General features: G+C 38.5%; 1 long non-coding RNA gene across 1 annotated transcript; it reads left to right on the forward strand.

The window, feature by feature from the left end:
• The first annotated feature begins 1,010 nt into the window (after positions 1 to 1,010).
• LOC132593736 (uncharacterized) lies at positions 1,011 to 7,367 on the forward strand. Its single transcript, XR_009559525.1, has 3 exons — positions 1,011 to 1,112; positions 1,257 to 2,221; positions 5,578 to 7,367. It is a non-coding gene; the product is annotated as an uncharacterized lncRNA (long non-coding RNA).
• Positions 7,368 to 27,082: the final 19,715 nt, after the last annotated feature.

Raw genomic sequence — 27,082 nt, forward strand, 5'->3', positions numbered from 1 at the left:
CAATAAAAATCCCCATAACATCTCCAAAACATCCCCACAAAAATCTCCCTAAATCATTTGAGGATAAAACTCCATTTTCCTAGCTGCAGATTAAAATACACTCGATACTAAGCCTCCGTCCACACCCCTGCTGTGTTGGCTGTCGTTGAAATGTTCTTTCTGTGTCTTCAGCTCTCTCTCTTTTAAAACTGATTTCTTCTCCCCAGTACGTGAGGTAACCAGTATCCTCCTACTGTTTACAGACTCCTCCGTCAAAACAGGAAAAGATCACAAGTCAGGCTTTGCCTTTTGATGGATTGGTTCTATTTTTTATTTCACTGATTAAACATTACCTCATCCAAGCATTTGCATTTTAGGTCATTTCAGCTCTCAGTGTCTAAAGGAACGTCAGTTATTGACAGAGGTTGGGGAAATTGGAGGCAAGGCAGGAGCGGTTGAAATCATTCAAATGTCCTGAAGGTAGACTTGCTTTAACATTCTGGGGGAGATGTTGAAGTTGGGCATGGAAACGTTTATAACTTTTCTCCCTGACCTTCCAGAGGGACAAAGAGATAGCAGAGATTGACAGAGACTTGGCCCTGGGTTGCTGGTGGGTCTGGGGCCCTGGCTTCTCCTGCCCTCTCTGGCCACCCCCAGGCGCACTTGCATCACAGGCTCATCGCCTCACAACCTCCACCTCGGCTATACCCCGATTCTCCCTCCCTCTCACCAAGAACGCCCTGAAGTATATATGCTGATTACCATCACAAGTTATTGTAGTTAATGTTATAAAGTTCCTGACACCTATTCATCAGTGGACCTATGGCTATATTCAATGCTGCCTGGATCGTGCTGCCTTGAAAGATAATCCTACAAACACCCTCATACCGCAATCTATGGCCTATATTTCAAGCAGTATCACCTCCTTGCTCTCTGGGGTTCTGAGTCAGGCTTTTTATAGTTCACATAACCTAGATTTGTGAGTCACTATGTACAATAAATAGCATTCCCCCTGCTACCACGAGTCTTGGAATCAATGCCAGGTGTCACTGCCGTTGACACCCCTGCTTGCTGACGACAAATGTGCCATTGAATTCATGGTCATCCGAAGTCTCAGTTTCCTCGTCTCTAAGGTGAGATGGTTGGTAGCTTTCTAACACTTTTCTTGGTATCAGTGGCATGTCTCTTGTTTAGCTTTTATTCTGAATGAAAACTTTTAAAGAACTTGCATTTCATCTTACACCCCAAGGTGCATATTCTGTTTTGCTGTGTTTCAGGATGAAGCTCACACTGAACTGGAAAAGAGGAAAGAGCAAAGGATAGCAAGCTGGGGAAATTAGGGGCCACATGCTCCATCTCATGGTTCTGAATAATGAGAAAATGGGCAGAGCAAAGGGGCAAATAAAGAAGGATCTACTTGTTCACAACTGTGCTCCTATCCTCTGAAGCATGTTGTTGAAGCCTTGGAGACATCATTAATTTCTCTCGCTACCTTCCTCAAGCCTGAGTGGCCAGCCTTGGAAAGGTGCAGCCGGTGTTCTGCTGTTACAGACGACTCTAGAGCCCATACTGGCCTGGAAGAAGTTGGAAGTGAAGTTAATACCCAAGGAATAAGTGAACGCTGGCTGCTATAGCAGAACATTCCAGCAGAGCAAGGGTGACCACTGGGGTAGTATGTGGTCCAGGGTTAGACAGGATGACATTGAAGGGACCTCATTTCTCTGATAGTCAACAAAACACCACACATACGCTAGAGCTACGTTTCCTTGGTTTGCTTGGTTTAATCTGGTCTCCCTTGCTGCTTCTTTCCTCATACCTTGTCTCCGTGTTTTAAGGACCTATTTGGTGTTTGCACCTTCTTTTCCATCTCTTCAACTCCCATTCAGCCTCATTTGTTTTTCTATTTCCCTTTCTTCCTTTTTTCTTTCTAGCTATTAAGGCACCTGTCATGTATCAACCCCCAGGGGCCCGAGTGGCAGCTTCCTTAATTCATGGAATGCCTAATTTTACCCACTACTTTGGAGATGGGGCTAGGTTTCCTTTAAAAAGGAAAAAAAAATTCCCTGGTAGTGTCTGTTTATATCTCTAAGGCTCAAATAATTGAAAACAGTATTGTTTGAGGGAAGATCATTTCTAATGAGCAATACACAAGGAAGAAAATCTGATTTTCCCAAGTGAAATTCCTGACAGACCACGAACTCTGCAAGAAAGAAGCAGAGCACTTCTCTCTATGGTGACCAAGGTACCGTGTCTCTAAGCTGACATCACAGAAAGGTCTTTGTGCATAAATAGACCATGTATTAATAAAATAATATTTATGATTCAGCCTTTTTCTTTCCTTTTAAGTATCAAGCTGTAACCTAGAGGAACAAAAATAAAAGAAGTTGATGTCTACAATATAACTGTTAAGGGGGAATTTGCTCCACTGTTATTTGGATGTAATTGGTACTGAGCGGTTGTAATTGGGTCTGTACTTGTTCACTTCAAGGGTTCCATGCTATTTCTACTTGAACCCATTTTTTTGATACCATTCAGCTCAGCAGTGCCAGCTAACTCTTGTTATGTAGTTGAAAAACTGTGGCCATTAAAAATAGGATACGGTGTGATTTTGTTTTGCAGCACTGCATGGAAAATCAGTTGCTGTTCATAACAGCTCTGTGGTTGGTTGATTTAAAGCAGGGGGGTGACTTGGAATTGACAAGCAGACAGTTTGTGAAAAGGGATATTGTATCTTTAAGGCTTTCTGACTGATTGTGTTTAACTGCGCCACGCAGCAGGCAGTAATTAGGCTGTAGCTTCACGGAGAGGCTTAAAGCACCGGCTCTGGTTCTCAGTTCTCCAGATTTTTTTTTTTAAAGCGCAAACATTTTTTGGATTTGGAGCCATGATAATGTTTTAAAACCGTGGGTGTGTAAGTGAGCAAATGAAAAGCTGACCCTAAAGGCTTCCCGTGCAGACTGTCTCTGGGGATCACCCTGTACCGATGGACCCTCGGGAGACCAGACAGCCGCCCTGGGAAGCAGTGAGAACGATGATAGGAGCACAGGGTGCTGGAGAAGGTCAAGGTGCTCTTGAAATGAAAGGAAGGCTGCTCTTATGACATGACACGGTTTCTTCTGGCCCAGTTCACAATGTTAATGAGACTAGTTGAAGCCTGCTTCTAAGATTGATAGACAAAGTGCCTAATAATTTTTATTTAGGGGAAAGAGAAATTTTCCTTTACCTATGAAGTAGAAAAGAGATTTGTTATAGAAACAAATCAAAGAAGCCATTAGTTTAAGGAATACTTTCCATCCACTGCTCTGCCTCTCTTGCTACTCCCCGGCCCCCTGCCCCGGCACCTCTTAAAATACCCCATTGCTGTTTTGAAAAGCGGCAAACATTGTCAATTATTATTTTGGTAAAGCCCAAGTTTCAAGTTTTTCAGGCGTTTGTTATCACAGAGGAGCAGTTGACAGACTACACTGACCTTAGAAAGACTGAACGTTGAATTACTGGTTGACCATGGTAGCTATCTTCATTTTCAATCAGGCCACACTGGCTGAGTCCCAACTATGTGCCAGATGCTATACTAGGTGCCGCGAGAGATAAAAATTGTCCTGGAACTGTGACTGTGATCTTGCCTGACACTATGTACAAACTTTCCTTCCTTTTCCTGATTACCTGGGTGAGTTATTCCATATAGATTTGGGTACCATTTAATTTTTAAATTGCTATGCATGTTGTTCTTTTCTTTGGGTTAAGTCAATTCCTTTTTTTTTTTTAAACCTTTCTTACTTTCTTACTGATACCCGTATCAGTATCCATTCCAACCTTCTGTAGATTACAGACATGTACGGGTTACAGACATTTTTGGTTTTAAGTAATAACTCCTCACATCTGTGGATCACTTCAGCGTTTTGGATGTGTTTTACTTCTCAGTACATCATTTGGGTCTCCCTACCCCATCCTGTGGGTGGTAGGGTAGATGAGAGTACCACTTTGAGATGCTTGGGGGCTGGACTTTGAAAGGGGCTGGGATTAGGAATCAGGCTGGCTGCATTTCTTCTCTTCTCACTAATAACACAGTCTTATATTCAATCCCAGAACGAAGCATCTTCTAATTTAAGAGTAATAGAAACATTTCGGTATAACTTTTCTCGTTAAACATGGATTCAAAGTCAAAGATAGGCCACCAGAAGGAGATTCTGATTTTTAAAAGTTTCTTCTACCAGTTTTAAGCCAATGTTTGTACTTTCTCTAAAGAGTTTCAAACGTTCAGAAGTGTTCTTTTCTCTCGGTTTTGATTTTTTTTGAGGGGCGGGGCTGCCTTGCAGATAAATTACTTTAATCTGCAGGCTAAGTTGCATTGATGTATCTATCTTTCTCAAAAGGCTTTGTCCTAAGGTCAGTTCTTCTCTGAAAGATTTGATCTAAATAAATTATCAATGTGTATCAAAATCTATTTGCTATTAGTGTAAACACATTCAAAATAGATCCTGCTATTGCTTTGAAAGAAACAGAGACGGATTCCGTTCTAGAGTTCACATTTCAAATGTGTATGTGCACTCTTGTATACATCTGTGTCTAGACGTCGAGGTCAATATTTCCATAAATTCCCGAGGTTGGTTCATTTTGTAGCGCTGATAAATGCTCCTTGGAATTAGGATGTACAGAAGATCAAAGATTAAACTGCAGTGTTTTTTCCAGAGTGACAATGGGCCTAATTCACTGTCGGTTAATGCCAGGTGTTTCTCCCCCTCGTATTAAGTTCTTCAAAACAGTGGCTGCATAGGACACCATTCACAGAGGCTTAGCGCTGGGGAGAAAATGATTACATTAAATCGAACGATATGAATAATTCATGACATCGCATTTTGTAATCCTGGTGTTAAGCATAAAACCAGTGGTTTATTTTTCAGCAAAATGTTTTTGTATCATTTTAGATAGTGCATAATGCAAAACAATAACTGCATACATAATGCAAGAAGGATGGTGGTGAATAGGGTCCTTAATAGTGCTTGCAGCATCATCTGGGGTGTGATCACAATAAACACATTTTGAGCCAATGCCCATGGGTACCCAATGCTTGCTGGAATCTTCTGAGTCCAATAGAATGGCTGCCTTTTAATTTGTTTTTGAATATTACACCTGACCTTTACCACGGATCTGAAAGCCAGTCCTTGTATATTGCTAAAACTACAAATCCTTTTGTCCCCTTTCTTTTCAGTGTGCTAGGAGGGCAACTCTGTTGGAGGTAAATAGCTGATTTTTTAAATGATGTTTGATTTTCCAATATGGATTTGGAAATATTAGGAACATCCGGAGAGTCTGAACTTAGCATTCTTCAATAAAGAACTTAAATCTTCTGGAATAAAATGCCAGTTTTTTAGCAATTGAGCCAGGTACCTATTAGGAATGTCATTTAAATCTGAGACTAAATAAATGATTCCTTGTCTTACGTGAATCTTCTCCCTATTTCTTAGGAAAAAAATATCTTTTCTTTATAATCATCAAAGGAGATTGAAGGTGGCCCTGAAACCCTTCATGAAGCCGTTTCCAGGTCATGTAATTGTAGAAATACCCTAACATGAGTCTGATTATTCTGCTGCATTTCAGGCTGAAATAATTGTGTACCTGGACCATCTGCGGCTGCCTTTTCCAGCACCTTCCTGTGGACAGCTCCAGGGCACTCTCTGGAAGCCAGAATGGACTCCTGCTGATTCGTCCACATATTTGTCTTGAATGAAAGAATGGTGTGTGCCAGTGGATTTCAAAGCTTTTCACAAACCATCTCCACATCTGAAGTCTCAAGAGTTTATGTCGAGCATTTGTATTACTTACAACTAATTAAATATACTACCCGTGTTTTACAACATGAACACATCTGCTGATAATGTTGTAAATAATCTGTATTATTATTTATTTGAAACAATACACTAGTAATTAATGGTTGGTCAGTAACCTTGAAATCCTGACCTATTTATAATAGATATTAATTATCACATGTATAGCAAATCTTTTGTTTTTAAGCATTTCTTCACAAAAGGATACTTTAGAAGCATGTTAAGGTGTTTTGTTTCAAAATCTTTATTTACTGTGATCCCAAAAATATTGTTTAAATTCCTAGTTTTAAGATTTTAAGTAGACTGCCCAAATGGGTAAACTATGATAATGTTATTAGGGAAAAAATGAAGAGACATAGCATATGATATGACATTATAACGTCTTGTTGAGAATGTTTGATGGAAAAACAAAATCTTGCTGACCCAATTAAAGGGTGTAGAAATGAGAACTCTGCACTAGATTGGAATACAGAAATGCTGAGATGCCTGATGCTTGCATGGTAGCTTGGGATCTGTTCTTCTATGAAGGAGATATAAATTACCTAGATCTAACTGAAAGCGGAAATCAAACTCTGTAATGGAAATGATATTCTTCCGAGGAGTGCAAATTCTATGTTAAAGATCCCAAAGAGAATCCTGTTATTTAAGACTATGCTGCAGTTGAATATTGACAGTAATTGGTTTCCTCCTCTGCACCGCCCCTCCCCCCCTCGACCTATCTTATTTCTACCGTCTTCTCTAAGGTTATGAATTTTTGGATGACTGATTGGCGGTGATGATGCAATCACTTGATCCCTGAACACCTGCTCGTTCTGGTCCAGACTATCCCAGTGCTGTAGCACAGCTGCTCTACGAGGGGACAAAAATCCCCGGGTCCGCCTTCTCCCCCATTTCTTCTGATCTGGTTTATGGAAACAGTAACTTCTTTTTGGTATAGTCTATCAAAATCAAGAGGAGAATTGTGCATAATGTAATTTCAATTCTGAATACAGAGAATGATGAAAACATTGCTAAAATAAAATCCTATTGATCCCAGTAGCAAATATTTCCATTTTTTCCCTTTAATATACATAGCTATGCTACACTACATAAAACGGAACACAAGTCCCAGTGCCAGTGTGGCCACTTATCAGTTGTGTGAATTTGGGAAAAATCAGTGAGTAGCTCAGAACCTCATCTGCCTCCTCTGTAAAATGGGAATAGAGAAGCTAGCCTGGGTTTCCTCTGGAAAAAAAATGAAATACTGCACAGGAGAATATACTATAATTAGTCTCTATGGAAATAATTATTTTTTAGCTATTTAAAGGATTGACATATATACACTAATATGTATAAAGTGGATAACTAATAAGAGCCTTCTGTAGAAAAAAATAAAATAAAATTCAAAAAAAAGAAGAAAAAGCTACTGAAAACAGAACTTGTACATTTCAGTTTAAGTGGTTATAAACGTATTGGCTTTCATTATTTAGAAATATCTAAGGTCTATAAGATAAACTAGATTGAATATTCAATAACTAAATAAATGTTTTTAATAAGCCATTAAAATTAGAATATTTTCATCAAGAACAGGGCTTCTGTTGTAATTCATAATTATTATTATGAACGTTACTCAGTGGAAAATATTTTGTCTTCTGTAATAAAAAAATTTAGCTTTGCAAAAAAAAAATTTCTTTTTTGTCAGTTAATAGATTATTAAAGAGTTACTTTAAAAATAAGTTTGTTCAAAAAGCAAAACACACATACCCATTAGGAATTTCATCTATATATTTAAACTTCTAAGCTAGCCAAGCCAGTGATGTAGCTTTCATGGGTGTCTTGCTTTCTCACACTTTAATGCATAACCTTGAAAGGAATAAAAGTTGCTGAGCTGGCTATTTCTCTGCCTCTCCCCAGAACAGATGTCAGTGGAGCGACGGAGAATTAGCTGTAGCAAAAAGAAGGATGGTCGAGTGGAAACTTGTTCAATAATTAATGCGCTGAGTAACTGTATGAATATTTGCTAAATATTTAGTCAACTCTGTGTATCAGGCAGCACTGGCTGCATACCAAAGAATTTGCAAAGGTAAAAACTGTCAGCCATAGGCGTCAAAGATCTGAAGATTTCAAGCTCACACGTCAGAGCTGTGCAAATTATTCCACATAATATAAACCCCAAAATATAAATCCATGACTATCCACACAGTACTTTGGGGAGGGTGATAGGAGGTCATTACCTTGTTCTCCACAGTTCTTTTAAAGTGTATTTGGCATCATATTTTAATTTAATAGCTGCTTGCCTGCTTACGTGTGTGAGGGTACAATATTCTGATGCATACGTGAAATGGAATTGTAAAAGAGCTACCAGGTGTCCTCTTGAAATTTCATTCTGTGGTTCTAGGAAAGCACTGGTGGGTGGTCAGTTCACTGCTCTATACTGAATGGAAACAGAATTTCCTTCAGCATCTAGAGAACAGGCATTTGAATTCAACTTAATAAACATTTGTTAATTCCTTAGGATGTCTAACCACTCTGCACAAAGAGAAGCTAACCTGTGGGAGTCTTTTGAGTGAAGGATACATAAAAATTAAATCTGTGTAGCAGAAAGAAGTAAAAATAAGAATATGACCTCTGATTTCTGGAAAGGTCATATTTTGTAGTGAAAATTTTTTAAGTTTCAATTTTCCTATCTATTTAATCACTCACACATTATGTTCTGATATGAATTCCTAGTGAAATCCTTACAAATCTTTAAAAACCTCTCCAGAGAGTTCAAGATCTCCTTTTGTAGTAGTACACACATCACCCCTCAGTTCGTTCCAGGTCCTCTGCTTTCCTGGGTGTGGGTGTGAACACTTACAAACAGAAGGTGCAAGTGGCTGCTCTTCTTGGCACCCCCTGCTGGCCAGAGTAGCACTAATGATGGCTCCGCGGAGGCCTCATCTTCTCTATTCCAGCCCATGTGAACCGTTGCCATGGCAGCCACAGCAATAAAAAAGAAAGAAAAAAAAAGGGAGCCCAGGGCTGCAGCATATGAAAGAAAGAGATGACCCCAAATGAGGCGCTGGAATGGAATGCCTCTAGGATTTCCCTTCAAACACAAAAGATTGATCTTACAAGAAACTGTTCTACCTGGATTTATTCACAGGAACCATGTTCTATTCCTTAATTATGGTTCCTTGTCCATATACCACTATACTTCGATTCTCTGTTTCCTTATTACACTCTGCTTACACATGACCAATAAAGTGAAAAGGGACTGAACAATGGCAAACACAGAGACAGTAAGAAATGTCCTTGACAAGATAAGAACCAGTTTATGGATCAGGAGACTTACTATTGATGAGACGGCAATCTCCCCAAACTGATCTTACGGATAAGATGCAATCCCTGTCAGAATTCCAGCTAGCTTCATTGTAGCAACTGGCGGATTCTAAAATTCATCTAGAATTGTACGAGATTCAAAATAGCCAAAGCAGTCCTGAAAAAGAACAAAATTAGAGGACTCACACTTCCTAATTTCAAGTTAACAACAAAGCAACAGTAATCAAGACAGTATGGTACTAGTATAAGGACAGACATATAGATCAATGGAATAGAACTGAGAGTCCAGAAATAAACCTATGTGTCCATAGTCAACTGGTTTTCAACAAGGATGCCAAAACCATTGAATAGACAAAAAAAAAAATAGTCTTTTGAATAAATGGGTTAGCCAAATGAAAAAGAATGAAGTTGGACCCTTACCTCACACCATACGCAGAGATCAACTGATTATAGATCAAAAACTCAAATGTAAGAGCTAAATCTATAAAACTCTAGAATAAAACATAGCAGTAAATATTCAGGACCTTGGACTGGGCAGTGAATTCTTAGATATGACACTAAAAGCACGAACAACAACAAGATCAATTGGACAACATCTCAATTAAAAACATTTGTGCTTCAAAAACCACTATTAAGAAAGTAAAAAAACCAAAAAAATGGAGCAAGTATCCACTAATCATCTATCTAATATTAGGCTTGTATCTAGAGTATATTAAAAACTCTTACAACTCAATAATAAAAAAGACAAATAACCCAGTTAACACTGGGCAAAGGACCTGCATAGACATTTCTCCAGAGATGAAATAAAAACGGCCAATAAGCACATGAAAAGATGCTCAACAGCATTTGTAATCAGGAAAATGCAAATCAAAACTGCAATGAGATATTACTTCACACCAACTAGAAGAGCTAGAATAAAAAAAGAGAACAGTGTTGGCAAGGATGTATAGAAATCAGAACGCTTATCACTACTTGTGAAAATGCAAGATGATGCAGCCACCTTAGAAAACATTCTGGCAATTTCTTAAACGGTTAATATAGATCCGGAAATTCTGCTCCCAGGTATATTCCCAAGAGAAATGAAAATATACGTCCACATAAAAACTCAAACAGTAATGTTTGTGGCAACGTTATTCAGAGTAGCCTAAAGGTGGAAACAACCTAAACATCATCAACTAAAGAATGGACAAACATAAATAATAGGATGGAATATTATTCAGCTATAAAAAGGAATAGGGTACTGATGCATTTACAGCACGAATGAACCTTGAAAACCTAGTGCTAAGTGAAAGAAGCCAGTCACAAAAGGCTACGTATTATACGATTCCGTTTAAATGAAACATCCAGAAGAAGCAGCTCTATGGAGATACAAAGTAGATTAGTGGCTGCTTAAGACAGGGGTGGGGGATGAAGGATAGACAGGTGATATTACAGGCTTCCTTGAGCGGATAAAAATGTTCTAAACTTGGCTGTGGTGATGTTTGCACATATCTGTGAATATGCTAAAAACCATTGAAATGTACATTTTAAATGTGTGAATTATATGGTATTTAAATTATATCCCAATAAAGCAGTTAAAACTGAAATGACTTTTGCAATATTAGAATCAGTTTACATGGAGAGAGGACCAACTCTCATCCAAACTGTGTCCATGTTTCCACGACCTTTCCACAGACCCCTTCTTTGGATCTCCCGTGTTTATGAGCAGCTGCCTCCCCAACCACCCCTCAGAGGTGCTGAAATCCTTAGTCCCTTTTGATGTTTCCAGATGTATAGGGCTATCATTGGCATTCGACCTCTTCTTGTCTAAAAACTCCGGGATTCCTCGGTTTGGAGCTCTGAGCTTTCCAAGAAAACATTCAGCGTATTTGATTAAGTAATGTGAATGAACAGATGAGAAAAGGCTAGACTTCCTGATGGTCCACATATCCTTGCAAATGCAGTACCTTTTAAATATGGCTTCTAAATAATGTGTGACTAGAGCCTAGACGTTGTCTCTCAAGTCCTCACTAAAGAGACGAGAAAAGACACACTTTCCCAGTCTCCCTTGCAGCTAGATACGATCATGTAACAAGGTTTATAGAGATATGAGCTGGAGTGAGCTGGGGATTCAGGGTATGTTTTGCTTTCTTGATGGAAGGGACAGACAGCTGACACAGAAAGCCCCTTTTTCTTTTATCCTGCCTTTAGTGTAGATGGGAATGACGGCACTGCACATCCATCTTGTCACCATCTTGTCACTCTGCTCATGAGAATTACAGAGATACTGGCTTTGCCATCTGTGAGCCACTGAACCAATGTTAATAGCCACCTGTCTTCAGACTTCTTGGAAGTAAAGAACTGATTGGCTTAAGCTCTTCTTAATCAGGACTTCTGTAAGTAGCAGGTGATAGTAACCCTTACTGAAGTATCGTCATTTTTATATTTGATGTCTATTTCTAAAGAGTGGTGGGAATTTCAGACTTTATAGTAAAAGAAGAATTAGAGTAGATAGCATAGTGAGGAAAATGTTTTGGAGCAGACGGAATCATATACAGAATATATTGTAATAAACGTAATGTTTGCATAGCCAACCCTTGGATTATATTAGCTTCCCCCTTAATAATTTTATAATAGCTACATAAATGTACTCTATATGAGTATAAGGAAGTAGAAAGAGGACTAAACCTATAATTAAAAGGCTGAATTCAAATTCTGACTCTTTATTAGCCTGTGTTTTCTTTTCCTTACCATACCCCTAGTCCCTAGAATAGTGCTTGAAAAATAGTGAATACTTGATAAATAATTTTCTAAGAATAATGTGTATTATGTGTATAACAGATATAAATATAACTCATTAAAATTTAAAAGATGTTACACCTATTAATTATAGAATCATAAAGTCTCAGCTAGAAGGGACAATTGCAGATGAGAAAACCAGGAATTTGAAAATATAAGGTCACGAAGACATAGTATTTGCTCTTATTGTCCAGTGTAAGCACTAATAAAAAAGTAGGCTGACTCTGAGGAAGTCAGAGAAAGACAGAGGGATGAAAGATGACTGAATGATGGCAGCTTGATGTAGAAGCGTGGTTCCCAGTGGTGACCGCACGTGAGAGTCACCCGGAAGATCATTCAGCACCCAGAGGCCGGTTCCACACCCACAGACATTCTGACTTCATTGGTCTGTGATGAGACTTAGGCACTGATATGTTTTGAAACTTCTCCACCTTATTCTGATATGCAACCAAGATTGAGCATCACTAGGCTAGGCGGAAAATTTACAGACTTCGGAAAACGATGCAGCTATGCTTCAGCTGGAGCTTGTCCACTTACTGATTTAGTCACCTTGGGCAGTTACTTATTGTCTCTCAGCTTTAATTTCCTCACCTGTAAAATGGGGATGATAATACCTGCTTCATAAAGATATAAAGATTTATTGAGATGACATGGATAGTGTTCCCGAAACAGTAGTCATTCAATATTTAACATCTGTTAAATCTTTGTACATCATTTCATCGTGCTTTTCATGCTTTGTTGTAGGTCATGAGAAAACCTACAGCCGTTGGGATGGATGAGACGGAAATTAGTGAGTAATAACTAAGACTATTTCTTTCTGGCTTTGGTAGCACAACAGCATTATTATTGGTGGTATCTTAGTTTACCTAATCCTCACTTAAATTTTTTTGGCTAGATATGCAGAGTTCTCCCAACAAGCTGATATGGAAAAGAATGGAGGGGTCATCTGAGGCCAGTTTCATGTCATCTTGAGTCATCCTGGTTAGAGGAAGCTCATTTTTAGAGTTTTAAGAAACTAGCACAAATTTTATGTTCACTTTTTGCAAGTTTCCAGGTCCTAGAATTCCATTAAAATTTTCCTGCTCTTATCTAATATAGTGCCTGGCATGTAATCAATGCTCAAGATATATTTTTAATTGAATTGAGTTTTAAGATAGTTCCTTTTTTTTTTTTTGCTGACAGTTTTGTTTGCCTCACTGTTACACCTGGTAGTCTTCCAAGATTTGCAGATGGAAGTTTTACTTAGCAGTAAAAATCCTGGTGACTATTGTTCACAGTAGCAATACTAGGGCCTTGCCCCTTCAACTCTTCAATATTAATTTTACTTTTTGGCTTCATTCAGTTGGTTCCTTAAAGCCTGGTTTACCCAGCCATTTTGTTCCTAGTTTGAGACCATCTGGCATGTATTCCTTCTTCTTTCCTACTTATATCTTTGTGCACATATCTCTTCAAACCTCAAAATATCTCTGGATCATCACTTATTTTCTCTTCTTTCCTTTTCAATAGAATAAACCTCCCCCCACCCCTACCACTGCCAGGTCTAAAGTCCTCCTGGAACTCTCCCAAATTTTCTCCCCTCTGCCTTCGCCCCTGAGAGTATCAACCGGTCCTTATAAGAATGAAACATTTAACCTGAACTTTTTCATTGATGTCTCCTCCTGTGCCTTCATATGTGTCTAGTTTTCTCTTATTTTACCCCCCCCCCACACACACACAAATTCAACGTCACTAAAGCTTCTTTCAGTCTTGATACCTCCCTTAGGCTACTGTTCTATTTTTCTCTCTTCTTGACATCCTCTCGTCTTTGCCTTACCTTCACTTTTTTAAAAAATTGAAGTATAGTTACTGTACAATATTATATAAGTTACAGGTGTACAATAGAGTGATTCACAATTTTTAAAGGTTATACTCCATTTATAGTTACTGTAAACTATTGCCTATATTCCCCACGATGTACAGTATGTCCTTGTAGCTTATTTTATACATAGTAGTTTGTATCTCTTAATCCCCTACCCCTATCTTGCCCCTCTCCACTTCCCTCTCCCCACTGGTAACCACTAGTTTGTTTTCTATATTTGTGAGTCTGCATCTTTTTTTTTGGTATATTCACTACTTTGTTGTATTTTTTTAAGATTCTACACCTAAGTGATAACAACAGTATTTGTCTTTCTCTGTCTGACTTATTTAACTTAGCATAATGCCCTCCAAGTCCTTCCATGTTGCTGCAGATTTTCCCTTCATTTTTGCGACTCCTTCTCTTTCCTTTCTTTCTTTCTTTTACTTCTTCCTTTGTCCATAGTTGGATGAAAATTAAAAGATTCGGTTCTTATTTATTTAATTTTCCCCCTCCATATCTTCTTGTAGAGTTTATTCTTTCTTACAACATCAACTGTCAGATCACATGTACTGTTCATTTTTTACTTATTCATATTCATTTACCTACTGGCTCATTTAAAACACAAAACAAAACATGTGCATGACTATGAGAATGAAAATTAGTGACCTCGCTTTAAAGATCATTTTCCGATCTTTAGTCCTGCTGCCTGCTGGACTTCAGCACGGTTTCCAGCAATATGTCAACAGTCAAGCGAATTCTCTTGCCCCCAAAACTGATTTCTGCCAGTACGTCCTCATCCCTTTGTGACTTGCCTTGGTGGCTTGGACTAACCCCTTATTTCTTCCTCTCTGCCCATAATGTGTTCATCCTACTTCTCTTTCATCACGCTTGTTTCTTTTTCCTCTCCCCAGGAACACTCTAGTATAAAATTCGTGTCTATAGAAGTATTGTATAAGAGTCTCTAACAGGCTTTTTAGGCAAAATCTTTCCTCATTTTAGTCTTCTGGCACATGATTTCCAACTTTTCTCCTGCTACACAAGCTACATCTTCTATTCAAAAGTATCGTTAATGACTTTCTATTACAATACAATAATCCCCAAACTCCTGTACCAATCAGTCAGCACCCTCTAGTTTCTCTGCTTCTTCTCCATCTAAACAAACGGTCCACTTTATTTAGGTGATTATAATTTCCGTATTTGTCAAATACATTTCCGCATCTCCCTTCCATGAGCTAAACCTACCATTCCTTGTAGCTCATGTTCAAGTCCCCGGTAGTCCCAACCCTCCCTAGCCCCCCCATCCTTACCTGAGTCACAGAGCACGTACTGGCTGACACACTGGTTTGCAGCACACCCCTTGTATATGTAATTGTTTAGTATTGTGTCCTGCCTCTGGGAGAGAATGTAAGCTACTTGCTGGTAGGGAACACGTGTGTGCCATGTATGAACATCCAAGGAACGGTGTCTATCAGCCAGACAGTGAGACTCAAACAAACACGTGTTAATACTGGTGATTTTTCATTTTCCAACTTCCAAGTAGCATTAAAAACTAAACATAAACCGCGAGCATTGCTGATTAGCCTCTTAAAACGACTGTCTTCCAGAGTGAATAATAATGAGTGTTTTGTTGATGCCCTGATAAAGTAGAAGAGTGAAAGAGAGAGAGTTAGAGAGCGGGAGAAAGAGAGGGAGAGAGGAAACATGGGAGACACAGAGAAAGAGAAAGTGAGAGCTATATTCTTTATTTGCTTAAAGAGGAGAAACTAAAATATTTGACTTTTTGTGTTCCTCAAGCATAAGCAATATAATATTTTCTGAAATAATACATCGGGCCTGAGAAAAATAGACACATTAAGACACTTTGATGGTATTGTAATACTCTTGTGTAGTGATTACATTTTGTCTCCCGTGGGAGTGGCTCCTTTATTGCTTTCTTTTTGGTACCCAGTGCCCCTGCCCAGATCCTTAGTGCTCATAGCGATGTGGCAATCCACAGCTGAAAGGCACGTGTGTCTATGTTAAATTGACATGGAAGACAAACGGCCAGGAAGGGTATTGGAAGGAACAGTGTAGGTGAGCATTTTTGCTTGTGGTGACTGCTTAGCTGAGCCTCTCCTTGGCTTCTTTCTCTTCCTACATTTTCTCCCCAGAACATCTTCCTTCAGCTGGATCAGAATTTGTTTTATCTGGTCTCACTCTGTTACACTTACTGGCTAGCTCCTAACTGGGGAGCAAGCCATCTACTTCCTTCTCTGATTTCTTGTAATTAAACTGGAAAAAGAACTACTGCCCAAGGGCCTCTGATTAAGCCCCACAGAAATAACATTATCTTCCTGCTTCATCCTGAACACTTGAAGGAGGGGAACCTGTCTGGGTGCCTCTGCCCGGGGCCTGGCTGATGCTGGTCCCCCTGAGACTGACCCTGGGGGCTAGAAACAGTGCCAGAGGCATCTATCAGCCGCCCTCACCATGGACCGGCCTTCTCCAAAGGAATCCCCTCCACTGAAGTAAATCACAACTCCCTAATGTCTTTTCACTTTTCTTTTAAGCATCAGAAAACTAGAATTTATACATTGTCTAGTTGACTAGACATTTTCTTCAGTGACAAAGTGGTGAAAATAAATATGAATCCTAAAACATTTCAGTTTGATTGATAGTGATGGTACAGCTCCTGGATTTTTGTCACTAGGAGCTGCTTTTATTGGCTTTCTCCTCTGGGATTTTAACATCCAACTGTGAATGATAAGCCATCTTTCCCCCTATCCCCCCAAAAGAAAATCTGAGCACTTTATGCTCACTGGGAGGGGCAGAATATAATTAATTCATGGTTTTACCGTGCAGGGACTTTACCCACCTCTATCGCTAGGAAATAAATGACATCCCAGGTGGTAATATGTTTGCTGCTTGAACGACTTACTGTCTCTGCTTTTGTTGCCTAATCACCCTCCTGACCTCGGTATCTGACCCCCATCTTACCCCAGGATTCACTAACTTAACAGTGATCTTAAGGTATTCTCAAAAAACACACAACGGTTGTGCTTTTGCTTTCAGAAGCTTTTATTGTCACTTTTAAGGCTTATTAATCGAGTGTGTGAAATCTTGGCTCTAGTATCATTGTTCTTCTCATCTAGTTCTTTGACTCATCTAGACACATTCATATATTTTCTGCACACATATATTTTGTTACATTTTATCAATGAGTATATGCATTTGCTTGGTTTAAAATGTATGAAAAAGCTCTTTAGATTTTTGGAGGGGGCTATTGAATTAGGTGGAGTAACTAATAATCATGGGAATGACAGTATAAACACGATGAAAAATAAGATGTTGATTATCGAAGGTTAGTATAATTTCTATGGTTAAGTAAAAAAAAATACGCAGACCTACTTTAATTATTCTGGATAACCAATAACTGGTTATAGCGAAGAGACGAATTTTAATGTGAATTAAATATAATCAATTTCAGGCCACATACATGTAAGTAGTAATATATGCACATACTGATGAATGGAGTTTTTAAACTCTGATTTAATTTACTCTTAATTGACTTTAAATTTTCTATTTAGTGGTAAATCTACTTTTCTCAGAGGCTAATGGCGTTATAAGAGTTGGGAACAAAAGGCTGTGATCGCTTCTCTGGTTTTTAAGAGTTTGAATGTCAACACGCAAATGTCCATACCTTTTGTTCTTTATACAGTCTGATTTATTCCTAATTGGCGGGGAGCTGCTATGGACATGGGTGGCTTGGGCGTGGAATAAGAAGACAATTGTTCCCTCACATGTGCTGTTGTTTTTCATGTGGGCATCCGTTTAAAATTCTTATGGCTTCCCATCTCCTCCCCCTACCTCCAAAAGCAAAATGCATTTAGCTTTGAGCTGAAGCAAGCAACTCCTAGATCACACAAACATTAACATACCCGGTCATTGTCTCTGTGCTTCCCATGGCAGCCTTATATAATAAAACAAGCCGCGTCAAAGAGGCAAGGCTGTAATATTAGGTAAAATCTAATTTCAGTTTGGTTACCATATAGTGTTCATTTCCCTAAGGGAGGAAAAAAAATTAAATTTGTAAGCTTAAGATTCCAGCTGAAGAAGTAGTAGTAGAAGGTATGAAAGGCTTTCCTTTGCCTTTTATTATTCACTTTATGAATTAGCCTTAGTTTACTTGCTTCGATCTGTGTCGACATATTTCTGAATACTATTAGCATAGCAATCAGGGCTGTTCTCAGGTTATTGAATGGTGTGTTGACTTCCGAAATAAATAGATATGCAGTGTGAAGGGCGAGCTGTCACTTTAGGAGAGCTTTCCTGATCTAAATTAAAAGGCACTTCTAATTGAAAACTATAATAGCAGGAGGGTTAGAGAGACAATGAAACTGCTCAGTCCCTTTCAATTTTCACAGGGTTCTGTTAGTGAATATAGGAGAAAAAGTAAAATGAAAATATTAAATTACAAATTGCAATTTAAGTAGCAATATTAAATTATACCTAAATAGCCATATTAGTCTGAAGCCATTTTAGATGTTTGATTTAAAGGCTCTCAGTACATCTGAGTTTTTGCTGTAATATCCTGAGCTATCTGTTTTATCACTTAGCATGTGAATTCTAAGTTTACAGCAGCAAAAGCATCCTTACTATGAAATAAGAAATAGGTCCTGAAAGACTCCAGATTTGGGCGTATGCTAATTCCAGGTTGCATTAATGCTCGTGTGTCTTTTATCAGACCTGAAGGGGTTTGATAGGATAGGGAACCTCAAAGTCAGGACAGTTTTATAAAATCTGAGATAATCATTCGTGAGTTATCCATGCGAAATGTTTTCAGAAATTTATATAAAATCAATTATGAATTTAAGTAACAGATGAAATTATTAGCTGTATCAGTTATGTGAATAGCTACCAGCTGTCTGAGTCTATATATTTTGGTCCTTTAAGGGTTAACAATTGAGGCCTGTCTATAGCTCATTTCTATAGTAACAGCAAGACGGAGACTTTTTATGGGCACCTAATAATTAGAAAGTGCTAGAAGGTATAACAATATAATGAATCAAAACTGTTAGACTTGTGGGTTTCCATAGAAACATGTATAATTATGATAATCGGTCCCTGGCGTACCCTCAGAATTGTATACATTCAGTTAAATGCAATAAACATTAGGCACTATTTAGTGAGCTGTGATGCAGATTAACAGTGTGAGATATGGGGAAGCTATGAATAAAATTGCTGTACAGTTTATCTCAAACTAATTTCCCAGATTGCTTTAATAGATGTAGTGTGTGGATGTGAAAAATTGGAAGTGTATTTTTGTTAGCGGTAAAGCTAACAAAGATAATATTTCATAAAGCAGCTGATGGTTAATTTCAGTGCAGATCAAAATGGGCAGCGGCACATCAGTCAGTGTGGGATCCCAGGGCCCTCAGAGTGCGTGGCAGATTGGGCCTCCCTTTGCTGATTTATTTCAAAAGTAAATAATAAGTCTTTTTACGACTGTCCCTTTTTCTTTCACCTTTTCTTTCCCCTCTTCTGTCTCCCTATTTCAGGGAGACTTTTCATAGCCCTGTGATGGGGAGAGGAAATCACAGAAGGGAATATTCTCCAGCTCTGATCCAGGACAAGACAACAATTCCTTCTGGCTCCTTTGCACACCTAGCTTTTATTTTTCCTTCAGCTTCTAGATTTCAGATGTATTGGGCCTTAGCACCAGACAAGGCCCATGAAACAGCCAGTGTTCCATTGTAAAGTGGAGCAAGGAATCGTGTGTGCCTCTGTGTGTGTGTCTGGGGCGGGGAGTACGGGAGGTGGTGCCGCAGGATTTTCAATATTATTTTATTGGGTTTTTTCCCTGTTACCTTACTGAGAAAGTCACAGGCCAGTTTGGAAGATCCCAGACTGTTCCTGAGGGGAATAAAGGGGTCTGGATAAAAATGGTGATGTGGGCTGGGAGTTATAGGAGAATATTCTTTTTTTTTTTTTAAGGATTGACCATGTGTAAAATAGATAGGTAGTGGGAACCTGCTGTACAGCACAGGGAACTCAGCTCGGCGCTCTGTGATGACCTAGATGGGTGGGGTGGGGGTGGGTGGGAGGGAGGTCTAAGAGGGAGGGGATATATGTAGACATATAGATGATTCGCTTTGTTGTACAGTGGAAACTGACACAGCGTTGTAAAGCAACTATACTCCAATTAAAAATAAATAAATCAATAAAGGAGAATATTCTAACTGACAGAGCGAATGGAGAAAGATGCTTTCAAGCATCTGTGTGTGTGTGTGTGTGTGTGTGTGTGTGTGTCTGGATTCTCTATCAATAGTGCCATCCTCTGCCAATGTTCAATAACTTGTCAAGCACATTTCACGAGAGATCCCTGAGTTTCCCCTGATGTGGGAGGAGCCTGAGAATCGAGATAGGTAGGCAAGAGATGGGAGAGGCCTTGGTCCAGAGCCAAGATTAGGGATGGAATTACACAAATGTGCTTCATTATCTCTAACTTTGAACTAACTTAAAAAAAAATAAAATAAATGAAAGCCCTTGGGGGTGGAAATGTTTTTCCTAGCCGGCTTCAGAACTTCTCTTAGACATGACACTTCGGTGGGGAGGTCTTTTCTTCCGACTCACGCTGCCCCAGCCTTCCTCACAGGGGAGCATTTTAGAGTCCTATCCGGCGGTAGATAGAGCCTTTCTTCTCTCCTTTGTGGTTGTCTTACTTCCTAATACTATAATGGTGCTCTACAGAAGATTCTAGTTCCTGCCTGGCAGGAGTTGAAGTACTGAGGGTGTGCGGGCCGGAGGTTGGCTACAATCTCTCCACGACCAGAACTTTCCACCCCTGTTTCTAATGTTCCTTGTCGTCCAAAAGGCCCTTGGAAGGCTTTTCCATTTCTCTCTCTCATCCGTGGCAATATATATATATATATATTAAAAGGATGGTAAATAAAAACATGGTATACAACCTGGCTTCTTTTAAGCTCATCTCACATAATTTGCCTTTTTTTTAATCAAACTTTAGCATTCTTCTTCTTTCACAACTCAGTTCAGTGACATTTGGCATATACCATTTATCCCAACATTTACGGTACCATGCCACTGTGTCAATGCATTTTTATAGCTTGTTTTTTATACACATATGTGAATATATTAATGAATTATTCAACAAATAGACAGCCAGGATCCACTTAACAAGCACGTACACATATGCACACATAACACACCTAAACATTTATGATGTTATATTTATTTGTACATGTGTGAATGACAACTCAATCCCAGAATATTGCTTTTTACAAGACTCCTCCAGTACTTATTATGGTAAATTATGAATATATGTTACTAGGCGATACATGACTATGGTATTTTATCTCCACACAAAGCAGTCATTCGTCTGCACAAAAATAAGAAACAATACCCTTCTGCCAGCCGAAGATATACTCATGCATATATATTGGTTGAATGAGGAGCTCGTATTAACACGTTTGACAAATATTGATTAACTGTTGGTTGTATTCAGGGAACTATTTATCTTGTGGGGAGCTGTAAGAGTATATATTATGATACTATCTATTCGTGTACGTATTTATTTACAAGTAGCTGGTGTGTTGTTGCCAACGATTTCAGCATGAAATGCTGGAAACAGCTTTAAATAAAACACATTTATAAGGCATTTATTCTTTATTTCAACAAATATTTATTGAAGTCCCACTGGTGGAGATTGCACAGAGTTCCTGCTCTCTTATAGCTGGTATTCTAACGGCAAAAGGTAGAAAACGGACAAGCAAATAGGTATCAAGTGATGATAAAAGCTATGAAGTAAAATAAAACAGGGAAAACAATGAGGAAAACATAGATAAACTAAGGGAACACTTAGAACTTGTGATAAAACTGAAAATTAAGAAATGCCAAAATCCTAAAGTGTCTTTTATACAGGCACCCAAGTGTTAGTATTTAGAGCCAAGTATTCTTAAGAGGAAGAAACAAAACTAACATTTGTTGGGTATCCAGCAGGTGCTTGGGACTATGTTAAGCTGTTTTTGCCCCTCACAGTAGGTAATTTACTGCTTATATCCTGCCCTGAAAAGTGGGCAGGTATTATTACCTCTATTTTACAAGGAAGGAGGGTGAAATTCAGTTGCTCGCCCAAGGTCGCACACTGATAGGTTGGGATTTAAACCCAGTTAATCTCCTTCCAAAGCCCATGCTCTGTTAGCAGCACCCTGCCTCTATATATTAAGAACAAAGAATAATTCACATTTTCAGCACCACACAGAAATTTATCTAGCTTTCTTTATTCTTTTCATAGCTCAAGATTTCTGTTTCTCTGAGAGAGGAAGAGCATAACTTGACTGGACACATCCTAACACGAGCACACAGTTTTCCTGAAGGGCTGTTTTCTTCCACTGTACCACACACAGCTATTAGTCTAAGCTTTCTTATTCAAAATCCTTAGGGATTTGTAAGGTAGAAACTCTTCCACATGGCTGAATCTCTACTGCTTATTTTTAGTTGAGCACTGTTGTTGTGAGGGTATTTTTACATTTTCTCTTACACAGCCCTGTATGCTTTGAAAATGAAATTGTTTCTGTCCTGTGAACCTTTGAAGAGTCTTCGAGTGTTGCCTATTTGAGAATCCTAGTTCAATTATTCTGACTGAGTTTACCGATAACTTTGATCAAACAAAAAGGGTTTTTGTTTTTTTTTTTTCTAAACTTATTTACTAGTTGTTTGGTTTAGTGGAATGCTCAGGATTAGCAATATTGTTTAGTGGGATTTCCATGGAGAAGAGCCTGGGGTTTGTCTGTTCATCAGGTTTTTGGAAAGGACAGATGATAGTCTGCAGCAACATTAGAGATAGATCAGCATTTTTCTTTCAGACATGAAGATATATGTGCACTTAAAAAGGAAAAAGCAATTCTACTGTACACGTATAGCAGATATCTATATTTGCTCGGAGCTGTCTTCACCACTGGGACTTTACCTAATCAACACTTATGACCATTTGATAACACTGTTAGATATTAGATATAACTAATATTTTTGGTTTACTTGATTCAAAAATACTGAATGGCTTAATCAAAAACGCAATAAAATATAAAAATTGTATACTATACACTTACATAAACATACATACATCTTCTTTCTTTGGGGTTTTATTTAATCATCACTAATGACCAGTTTGATGATACAGTTCAAACTAACTCATGTATGGATAGACTCGACTAAATAAATTGTTCAGTTTGAAGCCCTGACCATCTAGATGCTTTTGAAAAGCATAAACTTCTCTATAAGGGTGGGTAGCTTCAGATCTATATGAGGAATGAACAGGTTTATTCAAGAAAAGATTCTTAACATAGGTTTCCTGATCTAATTTTAATTCTTTTCTAAATGCGGAAGCAAGGGAAAAAGTAAGGATTTGTGCTTTGTTTTCCTCGTGATTTCCTCTATCGTTTTATGAAAGTCACATTTTCTTATATCTCTTTATTGTTTTCCATTTACAGAACTTGGAAACAGAAAGCTATTTCATATAGCTGCTGTAAAGGGTGATTAATTCCAACAATTAGTATGAGTTTGCATATGGACATTGTGAAATGATGTTATAAAATGCCAAGGATCCCTCGTATTATCTTTGGTAACTTGGTAAATAAAAATGCTGGGGCTAATACAGACCTTTCTGTTTGGGCCACATTTGGCTACTCAGGATCAAAACTGTGCCATCTTTTTGGGCTGCTTTTGGTGAGTCCTCCTGTTAATAATTCAGTCAGTGGCAGCTTTAGTATTGTTGACACTAAGATGCAAGCACCATAGTGCATCTCCCGGGTCTCTAATTGCAGAGTAGTTAGGTATTCCTATCACACTCTACTCCTAAGTACACATACAGCCCTCAATTTACAAAACAAAACCAAAAACCTATTATTGAAAAAGTGTTAGAAAATGGCCATTTATATAACTCAAGTATCCTAAAATATGTTGCCTAAGCAATGGTACAGTCATTCAGTGGAATGTTATTCAGCCATTAAAAAGCATGTTATAGAGACTTGATAAGATGTACATGATGATGTATTGTTGACTAAAATGAGTAGCTAAAATATTAACCTATATGTATAAAGAAAAAGGCAATCTGGATCCACGTACCCCAGGATACGGATAGTAGAATTATGACTGATTTGTCTTTTTTGAAATTTCCTCCACATTTTCTGAATTTCCTACAATAAGCATCTATTACTTCTGTATATTAAAATATAGTTTTACTACTACATATAAAATAGATAAACAGCAAGGTCCTACTGTATAGCATAGGGAACTATATTCAATATCCTGTAACAAACCGTAATGGAAAAAAATATGAAAAAGAATATAACTGAATCACTTTGCTGTACACCAGAAACTAATACAACATTGTAAATCAATTATACTTTAAATATTTTTTTAAGAAATATGTAGTTTTAAAAGCAATCAAATTGTTTTTCTACATTATCGTATTTATCATATACATGCAGACATACAAGTGCAAGACAAAAATGTGAAATATCAACAAAGGTTATCTCTGGATAGTGAGATTATATTTGGTTTCTTATTCTTTTCTGTAAGCTCTAGATTTTCTTCAAATGCCTGACTTTTATTATCAGGATTAAAAGATTGTTCAAAAATGCAAAAGGAAAATGGCATGTATTTTCTAACAGTCAGTGTAAGCGATTTATCCCAATATATGTCCCAGAATATGGTGACCTGCCTAACGAGCTCCCGGTAGAAGACCCTGTGATATTCATGTATTAAATCAAGTGTTACCATTATGTCATAAAGCAATCTTGTACAGTCCCCAACCCCGCTGGCTGTTGCATTTGTACAGTATAAATATAATAAATATTATTCCCCATATTTTAAAGTCATGGTATCGTAAGTTCGTTTTCTCCAGCACCATCAGGACCCTCCCGTCTTCCCGCAGGAGGCTTTGGCTTTCATGGCGTGTGCTTCTGCATCTCTTTCTCTTTTGTTGGTGCCATTGGCAGGAGTCTGTTTCTAATCATAGCTGCTGCTGTTAGATGCAGTTGCTAATTTGAAGCGTTAGCTTCCCCAAACTGCAAACTCCAGTTTTTCCTTTGTGTCACTGAAAGGTTATTTGAAAACTACTGCACCCACCCCGACCCCCAAAGAAAGCAAGAAGTTAAAATTAGCAGACGGAGCCAATTGAAAATAAGAAAGAAAAATGGGCCCGATTTTAGGGCGTCTGAGCCACACAGAGAAGAAAGATTCATTAATGAATCCCTGTATTCTGAATGTGGGAAGATCATTAGTCACCTTTTGGTTTCTCTTGAATTGGGATGTACTAACTCTTTGTTTTTGATATGTTATCACACACACAAGTCAGGTAATGAATCCATTTTTTTGAACCAGCAATTGTTTTGACACTTGGACCTTTTTTCTCATACACCAAAATAAAAAAAGGAATAAATAAAGCACTTGAGAGAAAAATCCCTGCCAATTTTGTAGTTTGATAACAGTTACAAAAAACAACTAAATTAGCACCCGTATAGACTGTCAGTGTAGACACAATTTAAAAATATTCTTCCTCCTAAAAAACATGTGTTTCCCTATCTTCTAGAGAAAGTCAATTTTCTTTGTTTTCCCTTTATGTCCAAAATAGTATTTTTGCATCCCCCCTTCCTTCACTGTAACTTTTGATTGAATTCATTGTATAGAGGAGAATGAGTCCAAAGGAGAAGGTAACAGCAAAAGCCACAGACAAATCAGCATTCTTTGTAGCTTTTCAACTTATTTCTGTGGCTGGAGTTCTTGCTTGAGCTCAGACCAGAGGCCATGCCTACTTAATACAATCAAGAGAGCACACTGTACTATTTTTAATTTCTTTGAAGTGTGGTAATTATTACTAATTATCATCTCGCTCAGCAGTTAACAACTGGTGGCATTAAGCTAACTTCCTGCACCTCCCCGGCCCTGTGGCTGCAGAAGGGTGGGGAGCGTGTTACTTGGTGAACACCTAGAAAGGCATTGTTACCTTGGGAGGGGAGCCCTTAGAGACCCAAAGAATCCTAGACTTCCGCTTTACAAAGTTATTTCTCGATGTATTGATCCAAGAATTTATTTGGTATACTGACTAAATGCATAAAACTCCTTGAAAAATGGTCTCCTTCCAATTGCCCCAAATAAGTATCCTGGGTGCTTTCAATTGTTTGTCTCCTTTTGATTTTTTTCCCCCTTTCCTTTCATCATCCTGAGTCTACAATTCCTTTTATGTGTGAGGGGAGGGTCTAATGTTACTTCCTTATTCAAGTCAAGTAACATAGTACTATTGCCATTACTATTAGTAATAATAACCATGACGATAATAATGATAACAACTCTTCATTATTAGGATGTGCCGGACACTGTTTTAAGAGCTTTATATTAAATAGTCATTCAATTCCCACATCAAATCTGTAAGATGGGGACTGTTATTACCCCCGACTTCCTATATAGGACACTGAGGGCCAGAGAAGTTAAGGCACAAAGCTAGCAAGATGCAGTCCTGTAACAAGAACCAAGGAACTGGACTCTTGGATCAACACTTTTCATAATTCTTTACCCCATCTCAAGGATAAAGTCTCAGACGTAGAGCCTTGTGTAGAATTAGTGCTTCACAACTGCAGATTGGATCCAATAATCCACATTGTTTTATAGAGTCCTCCCTACCTGTAGTGATACATTTTATAGGTCCTTATATGCATAGCTCTGAATTCTCATTTACACTTTGGAGTTTGGAGTGGTTTCATCAGCTTCTTTTTTACTGACCATACTAAATAAGACTTCTGCTATTTATGGAAGCATACATTAGCTTCTTCTGTTTTCTATATTATAGAGCAAGAAACAAGGAGGGGAGTAGATGACATGGCAAATGGAAACTTCTCCAACGTCTTGCTTCACCAGTTCAGTTTATAAATATCTGGGGTTTTTTTTTCCCAATTACTCTCTAGAGCAAGGAAATCATCGCATAAACAATGAAATCCTACATGTTCCTCTTGAGGTCCCCACATACCAAGGGTTCAAGAACCCTCGTGGGCTCACTTCTGACGCAGAACCAGTGCTGCCTTGAACACCTAGTTCTAGGGGGATCTGGAATTGCAGCTCTGCCGTTGCCTGTTGCCGCGACGTGAGAACAGTGTGTGAGAGACACAGGTCTGCTCTGCCTGGTTGCCTGTGATGCTCAGATCCCTGCCCACTGCATGAGTGCCCACATTCCAGCTCTCCACTTCACACCCACAGGCTTGGCCGTTGTTCCGCAAGCTCCGGCCACTGTGCCAGCATGGCTGGGTCAGTAGAAGCTTCCAGAAACTGTCATGTACAGTGGAAAACGGACAAACACACACAAACTCTGTCTAAT

This window comes from Globicephala melas, chromosome 17 (assembly GCF_963455315.2).
Source record: "Globicephala melas chromosome 17, mGloMel1.2, whole genome shotgun sequence".
Taxonomy (NCBI): domain Eukaryota; kingdom Metazoa; phylum Chordata; class Mammalia; order Artiodactyla; family Delphinidae; genus Globicephala; species Globicephala melas.